This window comes from Mustelus asterias, unplaced genomic scaffold, assembly GCF_964213995.1.
Source record: "Mustelus asterias unplaced genomic scaffold, sMusAst1.hap1.1 HAP1_SCAFFOLD_523, whole genome shotgun sequence".
Taxonomy (NCBI): domain Eukaryota; kingdom Metazoa; phylum Chordata; class Chondrichthyes; order Carcharhiniformes; family Triakidae; genus Mustelus; species Mustelus asterias.
The window spans coordinates 209,915-225,662 of record NW_027590474.1 but is presented as its reverse complement, the minus strand read 5'-3'; the positions used below and the strand labels follow the sequence as shown (position 1 = coordinate 225,662).

The 15,748-nt window shown below is 46.3% G+C and overlaps 1 protein-coding gene across 2 annotated transcripts in view; it reads right to left on the bottom strand.

Moving 5' to 3' along the window:
* The window catches only part of LOC144486927 (tyrosine-protein kinase JAK2-like), a 185,486-nt gene that overhangs the window by 72,668 nt on the left and 97,070 nt on the right, over positions 1–15,748 (bottom strand). Inside the window, exon 1 of one of the 2 annotated variants that reach the window (XM_078204944.1) lies at positions 10,143–10,414. The exons of the other annotated variant lie outside the window; for it this stretch is intronic. The gene's annotated coding sequence lies outside the window, so the exon portion shown is untranslated. Of the gene's footprint in view, positions 1–10,142; positions 10,415–15,748 lie in introns of those variants that run through there. 2 annotated transcript variants of the gene reach the window in all.

Genomic DNA, 15,748 nt, shown 5'->3' with positions numbered 1-15,748 from the left:
CGACCATTTGTAAAACCTTCTCCAAAGTGAAATCTTTGGATTGAAGCTGGTCAGAAAGGGTAGCGTTTGTTACCCCAACTACTATGTGATCTCCTATTGGCACTCAGACTGAATATTATCGCAGTCACAGCCTTCAAACAAATGATACAATTTTTAAAAATTTATTCATAGGAAATTGGCATCGCTGGCTGGCCAGCATTTATTGCCCATCCCTAGTTGCCCCAGAACAGTTGAAAGTCAACCATATTATTGTGGTTCTGGAGTCACACGTAGGCCAGACCAGGTAAGGACGGCAGATTTCCTTTCCTGAAGGGCATTACTGAATCAGATGGGTTTTTCCGACAATCAACAACGGTTTCATGGTCATAAGTAGATTCTTAATTATAGGTTTGTTTAAAGTTCCACCATCTGCCATGACGGGATTCAAACCCGGGTCCCCAAAACATTAGCTGAGTTTCTGGATTAACAGTCTTGCGATAATACCACTACGCCATTGCCTCCCCAAATTACTGATGAAGATGTCGCCAGGGCTTGTAGACCCTTCAATTAAACCGCTCTTTCCAAAATGTTTTTACTTTATAGGACGTGGTCTTTTGAAATTTGTCAGATGATTCATTAATGTCTGTTCACGCTATCACATTGTCAGCAACTGCACCAATCGAATACAATGTTCTCTTAACTTGCTTAGCCTCTGATTGATTATTCCAATTCCATGGGTGGGATTTTTCCATCACGGGAATTGTAGCGGGTGGGACATGGACCATGCAAAGGTCCGTTGACCTCGGGTGGGATTTTCCGTCATTGGGGTGAGTGCGGCCGGAAAATCCCATTCCACATCTTAAAAATCTCCTCTTCCACAATGTCCAGTTCTGTGTCTCATCTGTCCATCTGTCCAAATTGTTCTGGGAAAGTACATTTTTAATCCTTTGCTCTTCTCAGCGCAGGAGATCTTTGCTTCACTTTTTTTTTTGAATGGTGTTGCCGTATTCATGTTTTCCTGAGCTGATCAGATACCTGTCATACTTACCGACCCATTTCAAACCTTCTCCGAATCTCAGGAAAAATAGTTAAAATAATTATGAAGGTCAGTTAGTTACATCGGTGTGGCTGGGGTAATCGAAATTAGTTGCCGATTCTTCTTCCCGTTGGGCACCTATGGGCAGCACGGTGGTTAGCATTGCTGCCTCGCAGCACCAGGGACCTGGGTTCAATCCTGGCCTCGGGCTGTGTGGAGTTTGCACCTTCTCCCCTTGTCCGCGTGGGTTTCCTTTGAGTGCTCTAGTTTCCTCCCACAGTCCAAAGATGTGCGGGTTAGGTTGATTGGCAATGCTAAATTCACGTTAGTGTCAGGGGGGTTAGCAGGGTAAATATGTGGGGTTACGGGAATAGGGCCTGAGTGGGATTGTGGTCGGTGACTACTTGATGGGCCAAATGGCCATGTTCTGCTTTGTAGGGATTCTATGATTTTTGTTCACCACGTGGTTGCCACACACGACACTCCAAATCACAGTCTTGATAATCTTTTTAAGATCATTACGTATTTCTAGGCTGAATGATTCGACGGCCAGAATTTTCCAGCCATTCTCGCCGGCAGGATCTTTGGTCCCGCCTCTGGTGAACTCCTGCCGCGTGTTTCCCAGCGAAGGAGATGCATAAAACGGGAAGGCTTGTTGGCAGCGCCGCCAGCCAACAGCAGGCCACCTCCGCAGCCATGGAACACACCACAGGGCCTTGCGGAAAGTCCCGCTCTATGTGTTTGGAGAATGTCACTGCTACTCCAGCCCTGATTTCTTTATAACAGCAACCATCTTCTGACAGGATGTTGCTCAGGTACTCAGCAGCTGTTGACTATTTATCTTGATCTCTGCTTTCCTACCATGATTTCATCCAAGCTTCATAATTTCATTGTTTGTACATTTGTTTTCATTCTGTAAGCGTTCAGCACTGTATCTGGAGATTTTCTGCCTTGCTGGTCACCTACAAATGTTGTGGCACAGTGGTTAGCACTACTGCCTCACAGCGCCAGGGACCCGATTCGATTCCTAGCTTGGGTCACTGTCTGTGTGGAGTTTGCACATTCTCCCTGTGTTTGCGTGGGTTTCCTCCAAATGCTCTGGTTCCGTCCCACACTCCAAAGATGTGTGATTTCGGTTAATTGGTCATTCTAAATTGCCCCTTAGTGTCAGGGGGATTCACAGGGTAAATGCATGGGGTTACGGGGATAAGGCCTGGGTGGGATTTTGTCAGTGCGGGCTTGATGGACCGAGTGGCCTCCTTCTGCACTGTAGTAACTCTATGATTCTAAATCTCATTACCTTCACTCTTTATACTTCATCCCGTGATTATTTTATCCAGGCTTGCATATCCTGGCACAGCATAACAATGGTGATAGTCGATCCCCTTGTCCCACACCCAATTAGACCAGTTTCAATTTCACCAAATACAACCACAGAATCCCCACAGAGCAGTAACAGGCCATTCAGCCCATTGAGTCTGCACCCACTCTCCAAAAGACCATGCTACCCAAGCCCTGCCCTTGACTCTATCCCCATAAACCCTGGAGAAGTAACATGGCTAATCCCCCTAACCTGCGCATCTTTGGACACTATTGGGCAATTTAGCATGGCCAACCCACCCAACCTGCACATTTTTGGAGTGTGGGAGGAAACCAGAGCACCTGGAGGAAACCCATCCAGACACAGAGAGAATGTGCAAACTTCACACAGACAAGTGTCGGAATTGAACCTGGGTCCCTGGCACTGTGAGGCAGCAGTGCTAACCACTGTGCCACCAAGTCGCTGTGGCACAGTAGTTAGCACTATTAATTAAATACTTGCCTGATTGCAATTTTTTTTTCTAGTGTACAGAACTGAAATCTTTTTAAATTTCTCCAGTCTACTCTGATCACCTCTGGGCACTTTGAACAGTGTCACCTGATCAAAAGCTTTTTCGTAATTCACACAGCAAGTGTACAATTCGTGCTAGTATTCTGAACTCCTTTCATCATTGTCATTGCTTCTCTACTTCCACAACCTGAGACTGCAATAGTCACAGCCAACATAACGACCAAGCCCAAAACGGCACAGACCACATGAGTTTGGTCACATCTGTCAATTACATGGGGCGGCATGGTAGCACAGTGGTTAGCACTGCTGCTTCACAGCTCCAGGGTCCCGGGTTCGATTCCTGGCTCGGGTCACTGTCTGTATGGAGTTTGCACATTCTCCTCGTGTCTGCGTGGGTTTCCTCCGGGTGCTCCGGTTTCCTCCCACAGTCCAAAGATGTGCGGGTTAGGTTGATTGGCCAGGTTAAAAATTGCCCCTTAGAATCCTAAGATGCGTAGGTTAGAGGGATTAGCGGGTAAATATGTGGAGGTAGGGCCTGGATGGGATTGTGGTCGGTGCAGACTCGATGAGCCGAATGGCCTCCTTCTGCACTGTAAGGTTTCTATGATTCTATGATTCTACATCATTACGCACAGAAAGACATTAATCGAACAGAAAACTTCCTATTTGATGTCTGTTTAGATTTCATCAAATTATCTTGTGGAGCTAACAGACATCTGATAGTCGTCACAAAGATGTAACAACTCGATTGCACTGGGGCACTGAAAAAAATGAACGGCATTCTTCAGTGTCACTCAGAGTGACCCGACAGAGCGTCAGAGCAGATTGGTTCTGCTAGCGTAAAGGTTGTCTATCTTAAAAGGTTTAATTGATGCTAACTCTGTGAGGTGACCAAACTTCAATGGTCCACAGGATACAGCTCTTTAGTGGACAATCTATCAACACGATAAGTATACATCCTCTCCCTCCATGGCTCGTCACCTTGGCATGGGGGAGGGGCTGATGGGCTCCAATGACCCTTTGAGCTCCTTGCTCCTGATATGGCAGCAAGGTTGGGGTTGAGGTGCCAGACAAAATGCAATCCAAAAATGTTCTCAACAGCAGGACAAGCAAATTAAGGTTGTTTTGGGGTGAGTGTGGCCAGAAAATCCCACCTCCCTGACCGCAAAAGCAGAGTATGTAGCGCCAAAGCGGTCCCGGTCAACTTGGTGACCAAATTCTGACCACCAACCCGTCAAGGTCACGTGGACAACAACCGCATCCAAAGAGGCCAGGGTGGCACAGTGGCTAGCACTGCTGCCTCACAGCGCCAGGGAGCCGGGTTCAATTCCTGCCTTGGGTCACTTGTGTGTGTGGAGTTTGCATGTTCTCCCCTGTCTTCGTGGGTTTCATCTGGGTGCTCAGGTTTCCTCCCACAGTCCAAAGATGTGCGGGTTAGGTGGATTGGCCATGCTAATTAACCCTAGAGTCAGGGGAATTAGCAGGGTAAATAAGAGGGGTTACAGGAATAGGGCCTGGGTGGGATTTTGGTCGGTGCGGACCAAATGGGCCGAATGGCCTCCTTCTGCACTGAAGGGATTCTAAACAAAGTTATGAGCAGGTTTCTAGCAGCATTCACTTGCCGAGTTTTTCATTATTTATCTTTATTGTCCCACAATGCAAAGCAGATAGGCACAGTATTAAAAAACAAGAACAGCAACAACATCAGACCATACACATTATATTTCTGACAAGTCTTCTAAAAATCACTGCATTTTCAGCATTCACAACAAAATCAGGCGAAGGATTCCAAGTATCAATAACGCTGTGTGAAAAAAGTTACGAATATCAAGACGTGGGCCAAATCTCTGCAGTTTACACTGATGACTATGCAAAATATCATCATTGAGAGTAAAGAACTTGAGATAGTGAGGCCATGGCCAGGATTTTACGACCTCGCTCGGGCGAGGCTCGTAAAATCCCACCCCAGGCCAACGGAGAATTCTGTTCTGCGATCCGCGCCCACCCTGATTCCGGGGCAGGTGTGCCAGCAAAATTCTGGCCCATGGTGGCACGGTAGCACAGTGGTTAGCACTGCTGCTTCACAGCTCCAGGGTCCCGGGTTCGATTCCCGGCTCGGGTCACTGTCTGTGTGGAGTTTGCACATTCTCCTCGTGTCTGCGTGGGTTTCCTCCGGGTGCTCCGGTTTCCTCCCACAGTCCAAAGATGTGCGGGTTAGGTTGATTGGCCAGGTTAAAAATTGCCCCTTAGAATCCTGAGATGTGTAGGTTAGAGGGATTAGCGGGTAAATATGTGGGGGTAGGTCCTGGGTGGGATTGTGGTCGGTGCAGACTCGATGGGCCGAATGGCCTCCTTCTGCACTGTAGGGTTTCTATGATGATTTCTATGTTCTATGTATCAAGTTACAAAATTCAACTGAATCAAAAATCAGTCTTCTCTTCTTCAAAGATTGTGATCCAAGAGTACTCAAACGCCACTGATAAGGTATTCCCTCATGCATTCCACTTTCCTGGTAAAGGTAAGTTGTGTGGTGATGGGGACAGGGCTTTGAGCCTGAGCGTCCCTGGCCAAGAATCTGGCCACCACATTTCCACTCCATCTGACGAAGGAGCAGCGCTCCGAAAGCTAATGGTATTTGCTACCAAATAAACCTGTTGGACTTTAACCTGGTGTTGTTAAAACTCTTACAAGAATCTGTACGCAGGCGACAGATGCGCAAAGGTCAGTGGACACCAGTCTTGGGACAGTCATATCTTTGGGTAGGAGCATCAGTGACTGAGCTGTCCTCTTCTACATGCCCTCTGCTGAGCCAAATGTTGGGGGATGGGACGGGGGAACAGGAGGCGGGGGAGAAGCAAGAAAAGATGCCCCAGAAATAGACCACTTCACCTTCTCCTGGCGGGGAACATCACCTCTGCAGGACGGCAATCTTTGCAATCGAAGAAAGAAAACTTTACTAATAAATAAAAACAGAAAATTCTGGAAAAACTCAGCAAGAGTTGCAGCAGTTGCCGACAGAGTAACTTGATTACTATTCCAAGTCCATATGACTCTTATGCTGAAGAGGATACGGGGCAGCACAGTGGTTAGCACTGCTGCCTCACAGCTCCAGGGACCTGGGTTCAATTCCCGGCTTGGGTCACTGTCTGTGTGGAGTTTGCATGTTCTCCCCGTGTCTGCGTGGGTTTCCTCCGGGTGCCTTGGTTTCTTCCCAAGGTCCAAAAATGTGAGTTAGGTGGATTATCCATGCTAAATTGCTCCTTAGTGTCAGGTGGATTAATAGGGTAAATATGTGGGGGTTATGGGGATAGGGCCCAGGTGAGATTGTTGTCTGTGCAGGCTCGGTGGGCCAAATGGTCTCCTTCTGCACTTGTAGGTATTCTATGATACGGGCTCAAAACATTCACTGTGTTTCCCTGTCCGCAAACACCACCACTCTTGAGTTTTTCCAACATTTTGTGTTTTCATTTCAGACTTCCAGCATCTGCAGTATTCCACTTATATTTTAAGAGAAAGCTTTAAATGTTCTAAGTTGGAACGTTAGAACCCTCCTGGATAATCTCAAGTGTGTATTGATGGTGCACATGGTTTCCACTGTGCCCTGCTTCTTGAATGTTGGAGGAGTTGCACTCATCCAGGCAAGTAGAGAATATTCCATCACGCTCCTGGAATTGCACCTTGCAAATGGTGGACAGGCTTTGGGAAGTCAGGAGATGAGTTACTCACTACAGGATTCCCAGGCTCTGATCTGCTCTTGTAGCCACAGCATTTGTGTGGTTTGTCTGGTTAAATCTCTGGTCAATGGTAAGCCGCAGGATGTGAGTGGTGGGGATTCAGCAATAGCACTGCTGTTGAATATCAAAGGGTGATGGTTAGCTTCTCTCTTGTTGGAGATGGCTATTGGCTGGCATTTGTACAATGCATGTATAGCTTACCACACTTCAACTCAAGCCTAAATGTGGCTCAGGTTTGCTGCATATGACACATACTGCTTCAGTATCTGAGGAACCGAGAATATGCAATGCAGCAAATAACCCCACTTCTGACCTTATGATGGTGAGAAGGTCACTGATCAATCAGCTGCTGGTTGTTGGGCCTAGGACACTACCCTGAGAAACTGCTGAAACCATGTCATGGGGCTGATTGGCCTCCAACAATCACAATAGTCCTCCTTTGTGCTAGGCATGACTCCAATCAGCGGAGAGTTTCACCCTGGATTCCCAGTGACTTCAATTGTGCTCGGGCTCCTTGATGCCACCCTCAGCCAAAATGCTACCTTGATGTCAAGGGCATCCACTCTCACCTCACCCCTTGAATTCAGCTCTTTTTGTCCACTTTGGACCAAGATTGTAATGAGGTCTGGAGCCAAGTGGTCCTGGCAGAACCAAAACTGAGCATCAGTTATTGCTGCGTTAGTGCCACTTGATAGCACTGTCGGCAATCGCTCCCATCACTCCTGGCACGCTCTCCTGCACTTCTCATTGAACCAGGGTTGGTTCCCTGGTTTGATGGTAATTATGGAGTAAAATATATTCTGGAACCTTTTTCCTACATTACAGCACTGACTATACTTCACTACAAGTACTTGGGAAGTCCCGAGGATGTGAAAGGCACTATATAAATGCACATTTTCCCTTTTTATCTATTGAAAGGAATCCAATATCATAGAATAGAAACCCTACAGTACAGAAAGAGGCCATTCGGCCCATCGAGTCTGCACCGACCACAATCCCACCCAGGCCCTACCCCCATATCCCTATATATTTTACCCACTAATCCCTCTAACCTACACATCTCAGGACACTAAGGGCAATTTTTAGCATGGCCAATCAACCTAACCCGCACATCTTTGGACTGTGGGAGGAAACCGGAGCACCCGGAGGAAACCCATGCAGACACGAGGAGAATGTGCAAACTCCCCACAGACAGTGACCCAAGCCGGGAATCGAACCCAGGTCCCTGGAGCTGTGAAGCAGCAGTGCTAACCACTGTGCTACGGTGCCGCCCAGGTAAGTAGTCTGGTGCTGACGGGTAAATCTACATTTTATAGACAGGGCACTTGTAAATTCAAAAGCAAATAATTCATTTTATCAAAAGCTTGGACATGCTGGCTGTGCTTAGAGGGTAATTATGTCTGAAAAATGAACTGAATAGCTCTTGCGCGCAGGTGGTACAATTTTACTTATGCTGTCTGCGAAAGTGATCATAAAATTTTACCATGTCATGTAAATAATAGGTTACATTGCAAAATTAATATTCATCTATTATTTGATGTTTATGTCAAGCATTCTTTTTATCCCAGTACACTAGCCCACTTCTGGAAGATAAAACCAAGGATTAAAGCAACAATTTCAACCCTACACTCAAAATATGGGCAATAACCCAAAACTCTCTTTCCTTTGTCAGCCTGCAGGGCTGCTTTTTAGTGTATTGTCAGCTCTATGCTGCCCCAAAGTAATATGAACAATATAGTTCCTCTATGGGCTCCATTCTTGTTGCTAAATAGTGTAAAATTAATAGTACACCTGCACTATTAATTTTTCTGTCACTTCACCTGAAGATTCCCTGTGCCACCGTTAATCGGGCAAGATGTATAAAGCACATTTATTTGCAGTTGACAACTTTTAAAAGCGCATTCCACGCACGACACTGGCACAGTGCTTAGCATTGCTGCCTCACAGCGTCAGGAACCCAGGTTCAATTCCGACCTTGGGTCACTATCTGTGTGGAGTTTAAACCTTCTCCCCGTGTCTGCTGGAGAATGGGGTTGAGAAGCTTGTCAGCCATGGCGAAGCAGACTTGATGGGCTGAATGGCCTAATTCTACTCAGATATCTTATGATCTCCTCCGGGCGCTCCGGTTTCCTCCCACAGTCCAAAGATGTGCAGGTTAGGTGGATTAGCCATTGAATATGCACAGCCTTATGGGAATAGATGCTCTTTCGGGGAGTTGGTGTAAACCCGATGGGCTGAATGGCCTCCTTCTGAACCATGTTGATTCTAAATTGCCTCTCACTGTCCCAAGATATTTAGGTTAGATGAATTAGCCAAGGGAAATGTGTGGGGTTACCGGGATAGTGTCAGGAAAAAGACCGGGGAAAGATACTCTGTCAGAGAGTTGGTGCAGACTCGAAGGGCCAAATGGCCTCTTCTGCACTGCAGGGATTCTATGGACACAGCAGCATACAGGTGCTGCAATTTCATGCCAATATTTATTTGAGACATTGCGCAATACGTTATATTCACTTTATACAGGTCACTATGTAATATATAAAGAGTTTTCAAGGGGTTAAGCAGTCTTTATTAACTGAGAAATGGTTAACGACTGAAACTCAATAATGGTGGGACATAGGTCGATGTTTTTCTATCTGATGCAGGGACAGTGGTGAAAGGGACTCTTGTGGATATCAGCGGAGGCTCCAGAGCCCCACTAACTTCAAAAAAAGTGTAATTCACCAAATGGAAACTAGGGTGGTACAGTGGTTAGCACTTCTGCCTCACAGCCCCAGGGACCGGGTGCAATTCCCAGCTTGGATCACTGTCTGTGTGGAGTTTGCACATTCCCCCTGCGTGGGTTTCCTCCGAGTACTCCGGCTTCCTCCCACAGTCCAAAGATGTGCGGGTTAGGTGGATTTAGCCATGCTAAATTGCCCCTTTAGTGTCAGGGGGGACCAGCTAGGGTAAATGCATGGGGTTGTGGGGATAGGGCGTGGCTGGGATTGTAGTCGGTGCAGACTCAATGGGCTGAATAGCCTCTTTCTGCACTGTAGGGATTCTATGATTCTTGTTCTCAGTAGAGGAAAAGCATTACATTCTTTTAGAAAAAAATGCATTCGGCAACCTAAGTAAATCACTGGGACCTCATGAAATGCGGCATGATCCACAGGGCTCAGTTTGAAAGCTTATGTTACCCCTAATTCCACACAGCAGACTTTTCTGTTGAAACAGCACGGATTTATTACAGGGGAACTGTATCGTGCACACAATGCTCTGCAACTTAACTGCTGCTTTAAATCATTTCAGAATATTCAGTCAGGAAATGTATAACTTCCCGATTTGTCATCGCAGCGCAGTGGTGAAACAACACTTGGTTTTCGGTTGCCGATGGACCAGTTAGTGCCTTTACTACCCTCCGCTACACTCCGTGGTAAAGTCGGGAATGCAATCACCCTGTTCCCCAGAAGTAAGCCCGGCACAGAGCATAAGCTTGCAACACTCCTGAGATAGAGGACAGGCACAAGGTCCGTGTCTGAACAGAGATGGGTTTGAAAATACTGAACTAAACTTGTGCACATACCTTTTCTTAACCGAATCATTGCTGCAGGACTGAGGTACGAAGCATGTCGCCTCTGACAAACAAATCTCGAGCAGTCACGTCGTTCACAACTCCCCTGCTGCCAACGCACTCATTCGCAGTTGGCCACTGAAGTGCCCGTCCATTTTACACAGCGGCAGATTTTTTTGCGGGGGGAGGGAAATTGTTACAAACAATTTTTTTATGCTGCACTGACAGGTTAAGACACGAGTGTGACGAACCTCTGCTGCTCACAGGAAGACTGCCCTTCATTCACATCCTGACAGGAAACTTTCAGTGTGAAGGCTCCTCCCAAGTCATTCAGGGTTACATGGTGGAACTATGCTTCAAGGCACATGCTGCATTCAGCATTTTACTATGAGACAGAAAACTATACTCCTTATTTTTGAGCTCTTAGGGGTGCTCATGGGGAACCAGACAATGAACTTTAAGGTTTGGCGCTACATGGAAGCAATGTAAGGCTTGTAATTTTCTTCAGCCCTGCAGCACTTGCTCAAGTAACAAGTTACTAGTATTGCCTGCATAACACAGTGGACGGGATTCTCCGTGCTCCCGTACTGTGTTTCTTGGTGGTGGTGACAAGATGGGATCTTCATCAAATTCACCAAATGGAAACTAGGGTGGTACAGTGGTTAGCACTTCTGCCTCACAGCCCCAGGGACCGGGTGCAATTCCCAGCTTGGATCACTATCTGTGTGGAGTTTGCACATTCCCCCTGCGTGGGTTTCCTCCGGGTACTCCGGCTTCCTCCCACAGTCCAAAGATGTGCGGGTTAGGTGGATTTAGCCATGCTAAATTGCCCCTTAGTGTCAGGGGGACTAGCTAGGGTAAATGCATGGGGTTGTGGGGATAGGGCGTGGCTGGAATTGTAGTCAGTGCAGGCTCAATGGGCTGAATAGCCTCCTTCTGCACTGTAGGGATTCTATGATTCTTGTTCTCACTAGAGGAAAAGCATTACATTCCATGCACCACCCTCTGCCAGGAAACCTACAGCGGGGCTTCACCACTGGTGGGACTGGAAGATCCCGCCGCCGAGAACAGTCGGAATATTCCAGCCAGTAAGAGTGCTGAAGTCCCTCCACAGCCTCGCACCCCACCCACCCTCGTAATCTTGAGTTCCAGAGCACACCAAGAATTCTGCGTTCTGTCAACTCTGGCCCCTCGTGCATTCCCCACTCCCTCTGTATAGGTTCCGAGATAACGCCGGAGCGTGACGACTTCTTGCAAGCTTTGTCCTGCATAGCCTCTAACTCTATCTCATTCTATGCTTTTAAAACTCTACTCTAACTACTATAAGCTCTCTAACAATGCTCTTTCTCTACAGCCTAGCTATGACTGTAACACTAGATTTTGCACCCCCTCCTTTCCTTCTCTATGAACAGGATGCTTTGTCTGTATAGTGCGCAAGAAACACTACTTTTCATTGTAAACAAATACATGTGATAATAATAAATCAAATCAAATCAAAAGTCCTACCACTGGAAGATGTAGCAAACATCTGGTAGGAACCTTACCTCTTTAATTTCCCAAACCCACTAAACCTCTACATCCCTCCATTTACCGTCAAGAACCTCGTTCAAAAACTATTTCTCTGAACAAGCTCTTAGCCACCCTTTCTAATACCCTCTCTTTGATTTGGTGTCTATTTTCAATGCTAATGGTTCTCTGAAGCATCTTGGGATGTTATCCTATTTTAAGGGCACTATATAATTTACAAGATTTTAACTACACTTTGTTGGTTGTTAAGCACTTCAGGGTGTCCTGAAGTTATGGAAGGTGCGATGCAATTATTTATTTAAATAAAGAGGTTTGTTGATGACTAGACTTCAAAGTAACCCATTGGCAATTGAGTGGCTGTGAAAGTCCTGAGGATTTAATGCGCTGACATACAATTGCAATTGTTCCTTCCTCCACATGCTTCTTAAAACAGACGGAGCAACAGGAACATTGAGACAAGCAATGAAATATGGAAACCTGTACACACTCCATTTCTTCCTGATCAGAAGGACAACAGGGGAGATGGTAAAAAGTGAACTGATCTGAAAGAGAGAAAGACTTTCTCGGGAATTTTACCGTCCTGCCCATCATGGAATCGGAACGGGCGAGGGACAGACAATGGAAATGTCCGTTGACCTCAGGCAGGATTTTATGGTTTCAGTTCGAGCGAGGCCATAAGATCTCGCCTGGGTGGGAGAACAGTTAAAATCCAGCAGGAGAATTTCCTGTCATTGTCAAACTTCACCAACACTTTAGGACAGGCAGCTAAGCAGCCTGCTCAAAGCTAGTGGGGTCCTCCTCTAAATATGCAGATCTAAGTCCAATATGACAATCAGGCCCAGATTGCAATTTTAACTCCATCTGAAGTGGAAAGGCCGCTTAGCATCTTGTGGGATAGCCACTAAGCTCTGTAGACAAATGGCATAGTGATTAGCACTGCTGCCTTACATTGCCAGGGACCTGTGTTCAATTCTGGCCTGGAGTGACTGTCTGTGTAGAGTTTGCACATTCTCCCCGTGGTTGCGTAGGTTTCCTCCCAGTGCTCCGGTTCCCTCCCAAACTCCAATGATGTGCACTTTAGGTGGATTGGCCATAGTAAATTGCCCCTTAGTATCAGGGGGATTAGCAGGGTAAATACGTGGAGTTCTGGGGATAGGGTCTGGGTGTGATTGTTGTTGGTGCAGGCTCAATGGGCTAAATGACCTCCTTCTGCACTGTAGGGATTCTTTTCTATTCAAATCAAAGGTGAAATGTTTAAGGCAAGCGAAGCAAAGCTTTATATGGCTGACTGAAAGATAAAATACAAAGTTAGTGTATTTTCTACCCAACTAGCTACTATTGCTCTGCTTTGGTTTACCTGGTTAATGTTTGTGCCAGTTAATGCATGCCACTGTTCCTGTCTGTCCAACACCCTCGGGTTCTGTACGCATCAAAAACGTTCCTCTTCTCTGCAAGCTATAGCCGATAAAATTTCAGCATCATGATTTTCTGAGGCCAAGATAAACCTTCTAAACAATTAAATATGCAAGTGAAGAAACATTTTGGCCATAAAGGATTGGACGTTTTGCCGCTCGTTTATAAAATAGTTCTCGATCTTTGCAAAGCTGACAGTTACTCCAGCAGTCATCGTTATCTGTGCCATTATCTCCATAACGTCACCAGACTCTGTCCTGACATTAGCTCATTCACTGTCGAAACACTTAACTGTGCCAATGTTACCTCCAGGCTTGGCAACCCCGATGCACTCCTGGCCAACCTCCTGTTTTCTGCCTTGTGCAAACTTGAACTCGTCCAAAACTCTGTTGCAATGTCTTAATGTGGGCGGCACGGTGGCACAGCGGTTAGCACTGCTGCCTCACAGCGCCAGCAACCTGGGTTCAATTCCAGCCTCAGATGACTGCCTGTGTGGAGTTTGCACATTCTCCCTGTGTCTGCGTGGGTTTTCTCTGGGTGCTCCGGTTTCCTCCCACAGTCCAAAGATGTGCAAGTTAGGTGCATTGGCCACGCTAAATTGCTCCTTAGTGTCAGGAGGACTAGCTAGGGTAAATGCATGGGGTTATGGGGATAGGGCCTGAGTGGTTTGTGGTCAGTGCAGACGATGGGCCAAATGGATTCCTTCTGCACTGTATGATTCTATGATTAACTTGTACCAAGTTCTGTTTACCCCATACCCCTGTGCTTGCTAATTTCACTAGGTCTCAATTTTAAAGTTCTCATCTTGGTGTTTGAATAAGCACCTAAATGAATTTATGAAGGCTTTATCAAATGACTTCGCACCACGCTCCAGCCACTGGTCGGCCAACACATTCACCCTTGTGACGCACTGCCTTCCTATCCCAATTGGAAAGCAACAGACTCATTTACCTAAACTGATGATGCTTAATTTGTCAACCAGTCTTTATCTCTCATTTTTATATCTGGTAAACAGAAAATCTCATGGAAAATGACAAAAGAAACCGTGTTTTTAATGCCCCTGTGATTTTTCTCCAGAGTTTCACACGGGAGTGTCCTGGAGATTGGTCTTCAATTCCTGGAACAGTCAGGTCAATCCAGGAGCACTGGCAGCGCTCCTCCATGACCTCGCTCCTCCCTGTCTCTACAACCTCCTACTGTCCTGAAGTGCTCTGGGGCCGGATCTCCACTAAATGCGTGAAATAACTCCTCAGAGGCTGGGGCCCCTTTACCAGATTCCTTTTATTTACAAACTTATCTCCACTGCTAAGTGTGCTTCAGGTACAAAATCGGAATCTGGAATGTCAGTAGCTCTGACATTCCTCCTAATATTCACAGGTGAGACTCCCCGATTGGGCAGGTAATCATTATCTCAATCAGGGAGCTCATACTCCAAGAGGCCCACCTCATGGGCCTTGTTGAGGTAGACACGAATACTTCCCCCACTCTTTTTGCACCATCCTTGGCAGCCATGTCTTGCAGCACTTAAAATGTGGAGCATTCTCTCTAACCATCTCAGTCTTTACACACATTGTCCTTTGAGACCATTCTCAAAACTTGCAGCTTTGGCCAAATGTTTAGATACCTGTCTTAATTATCACACTTTTTGGCTGAGTGTCTTATCCCAATATGTCGCTGCTTAGCACCTCGGTACATGTTCCTCTATTAACTGTGCTTTATAAATGATCTGTATTGTTGATGGTTTTCTTTGCCATGGTTAAGGTAAGCAAGAGCAGAATGAAGCTCTATTTACAGTAGGTTGGGGAAGAGAAGGCTATTATCTGGTCTGGATTCAGGAATGGTGCTAAGCTCTTAAAAGGGATCCTGCAACACTGCTTACGCCTTCCTAGCTCAACAGTAAGTTGGAGGATCTGATGCTTTCTGGAGGAGAAGTTTGCAGCCGAGACTGGGGTCTAGTGCCTGGCTTTCCTCTCTAGTGATTTAAAGTTTATTCATCAGTGTCACAAGTAGGCTAACATTACATGCAATGAAATTACTGTAAAAATCCCCTGGTCGCCACTCTCCAGTTTGCGTACACTGAGGGGGAATTTAGCTTGGCCAATGCACCTAACTAGCACGTCTTTCGGACTGTTGGAAGAAGCTGGAGCACCCAGAGGAAACCCACGCAGACATGGGGAGAACGTGCAAACTCCACACAGTGACCCAAGCTGGGAATCGAATCTGGGTCCCTGGCGCTGTGAGGCAGCAGTGCTAACCACTGTGCCATAGGTAAGATTTCAGCGCGTTTTTCTTTTACAAAGCTCCTCTTATTTTCTACTTTTCTCTCCTTTCTACCGTCTTTTTTGATTCATTTCCCCATCTTCTTATGTATTGATTTTTTTTTGTTTATTGTCTTTACAAAGGAGGGATTTGGGGACGTGGCCATGTAAGGAACGGGTTTGGAGTACGGAAAAGGCAGATTGACAGGGGAAGTAGGTGGGCACAGAAGAAGCAAAACAGCAAAATAAAACTGCACAATAATTGCCTAAAATCCATCACTGGTTGAACGCGGGGCACAACCTGGTTCCTTAAGTGGCCACACTTTGAGATCCCTCCTTCGTAAAGGCAATAAACCAAAAAATCAGTCTGTAGGAAGACGGGGAAGTGAATCAAAAAACACAGCGGAAAAGAAAGAAAAA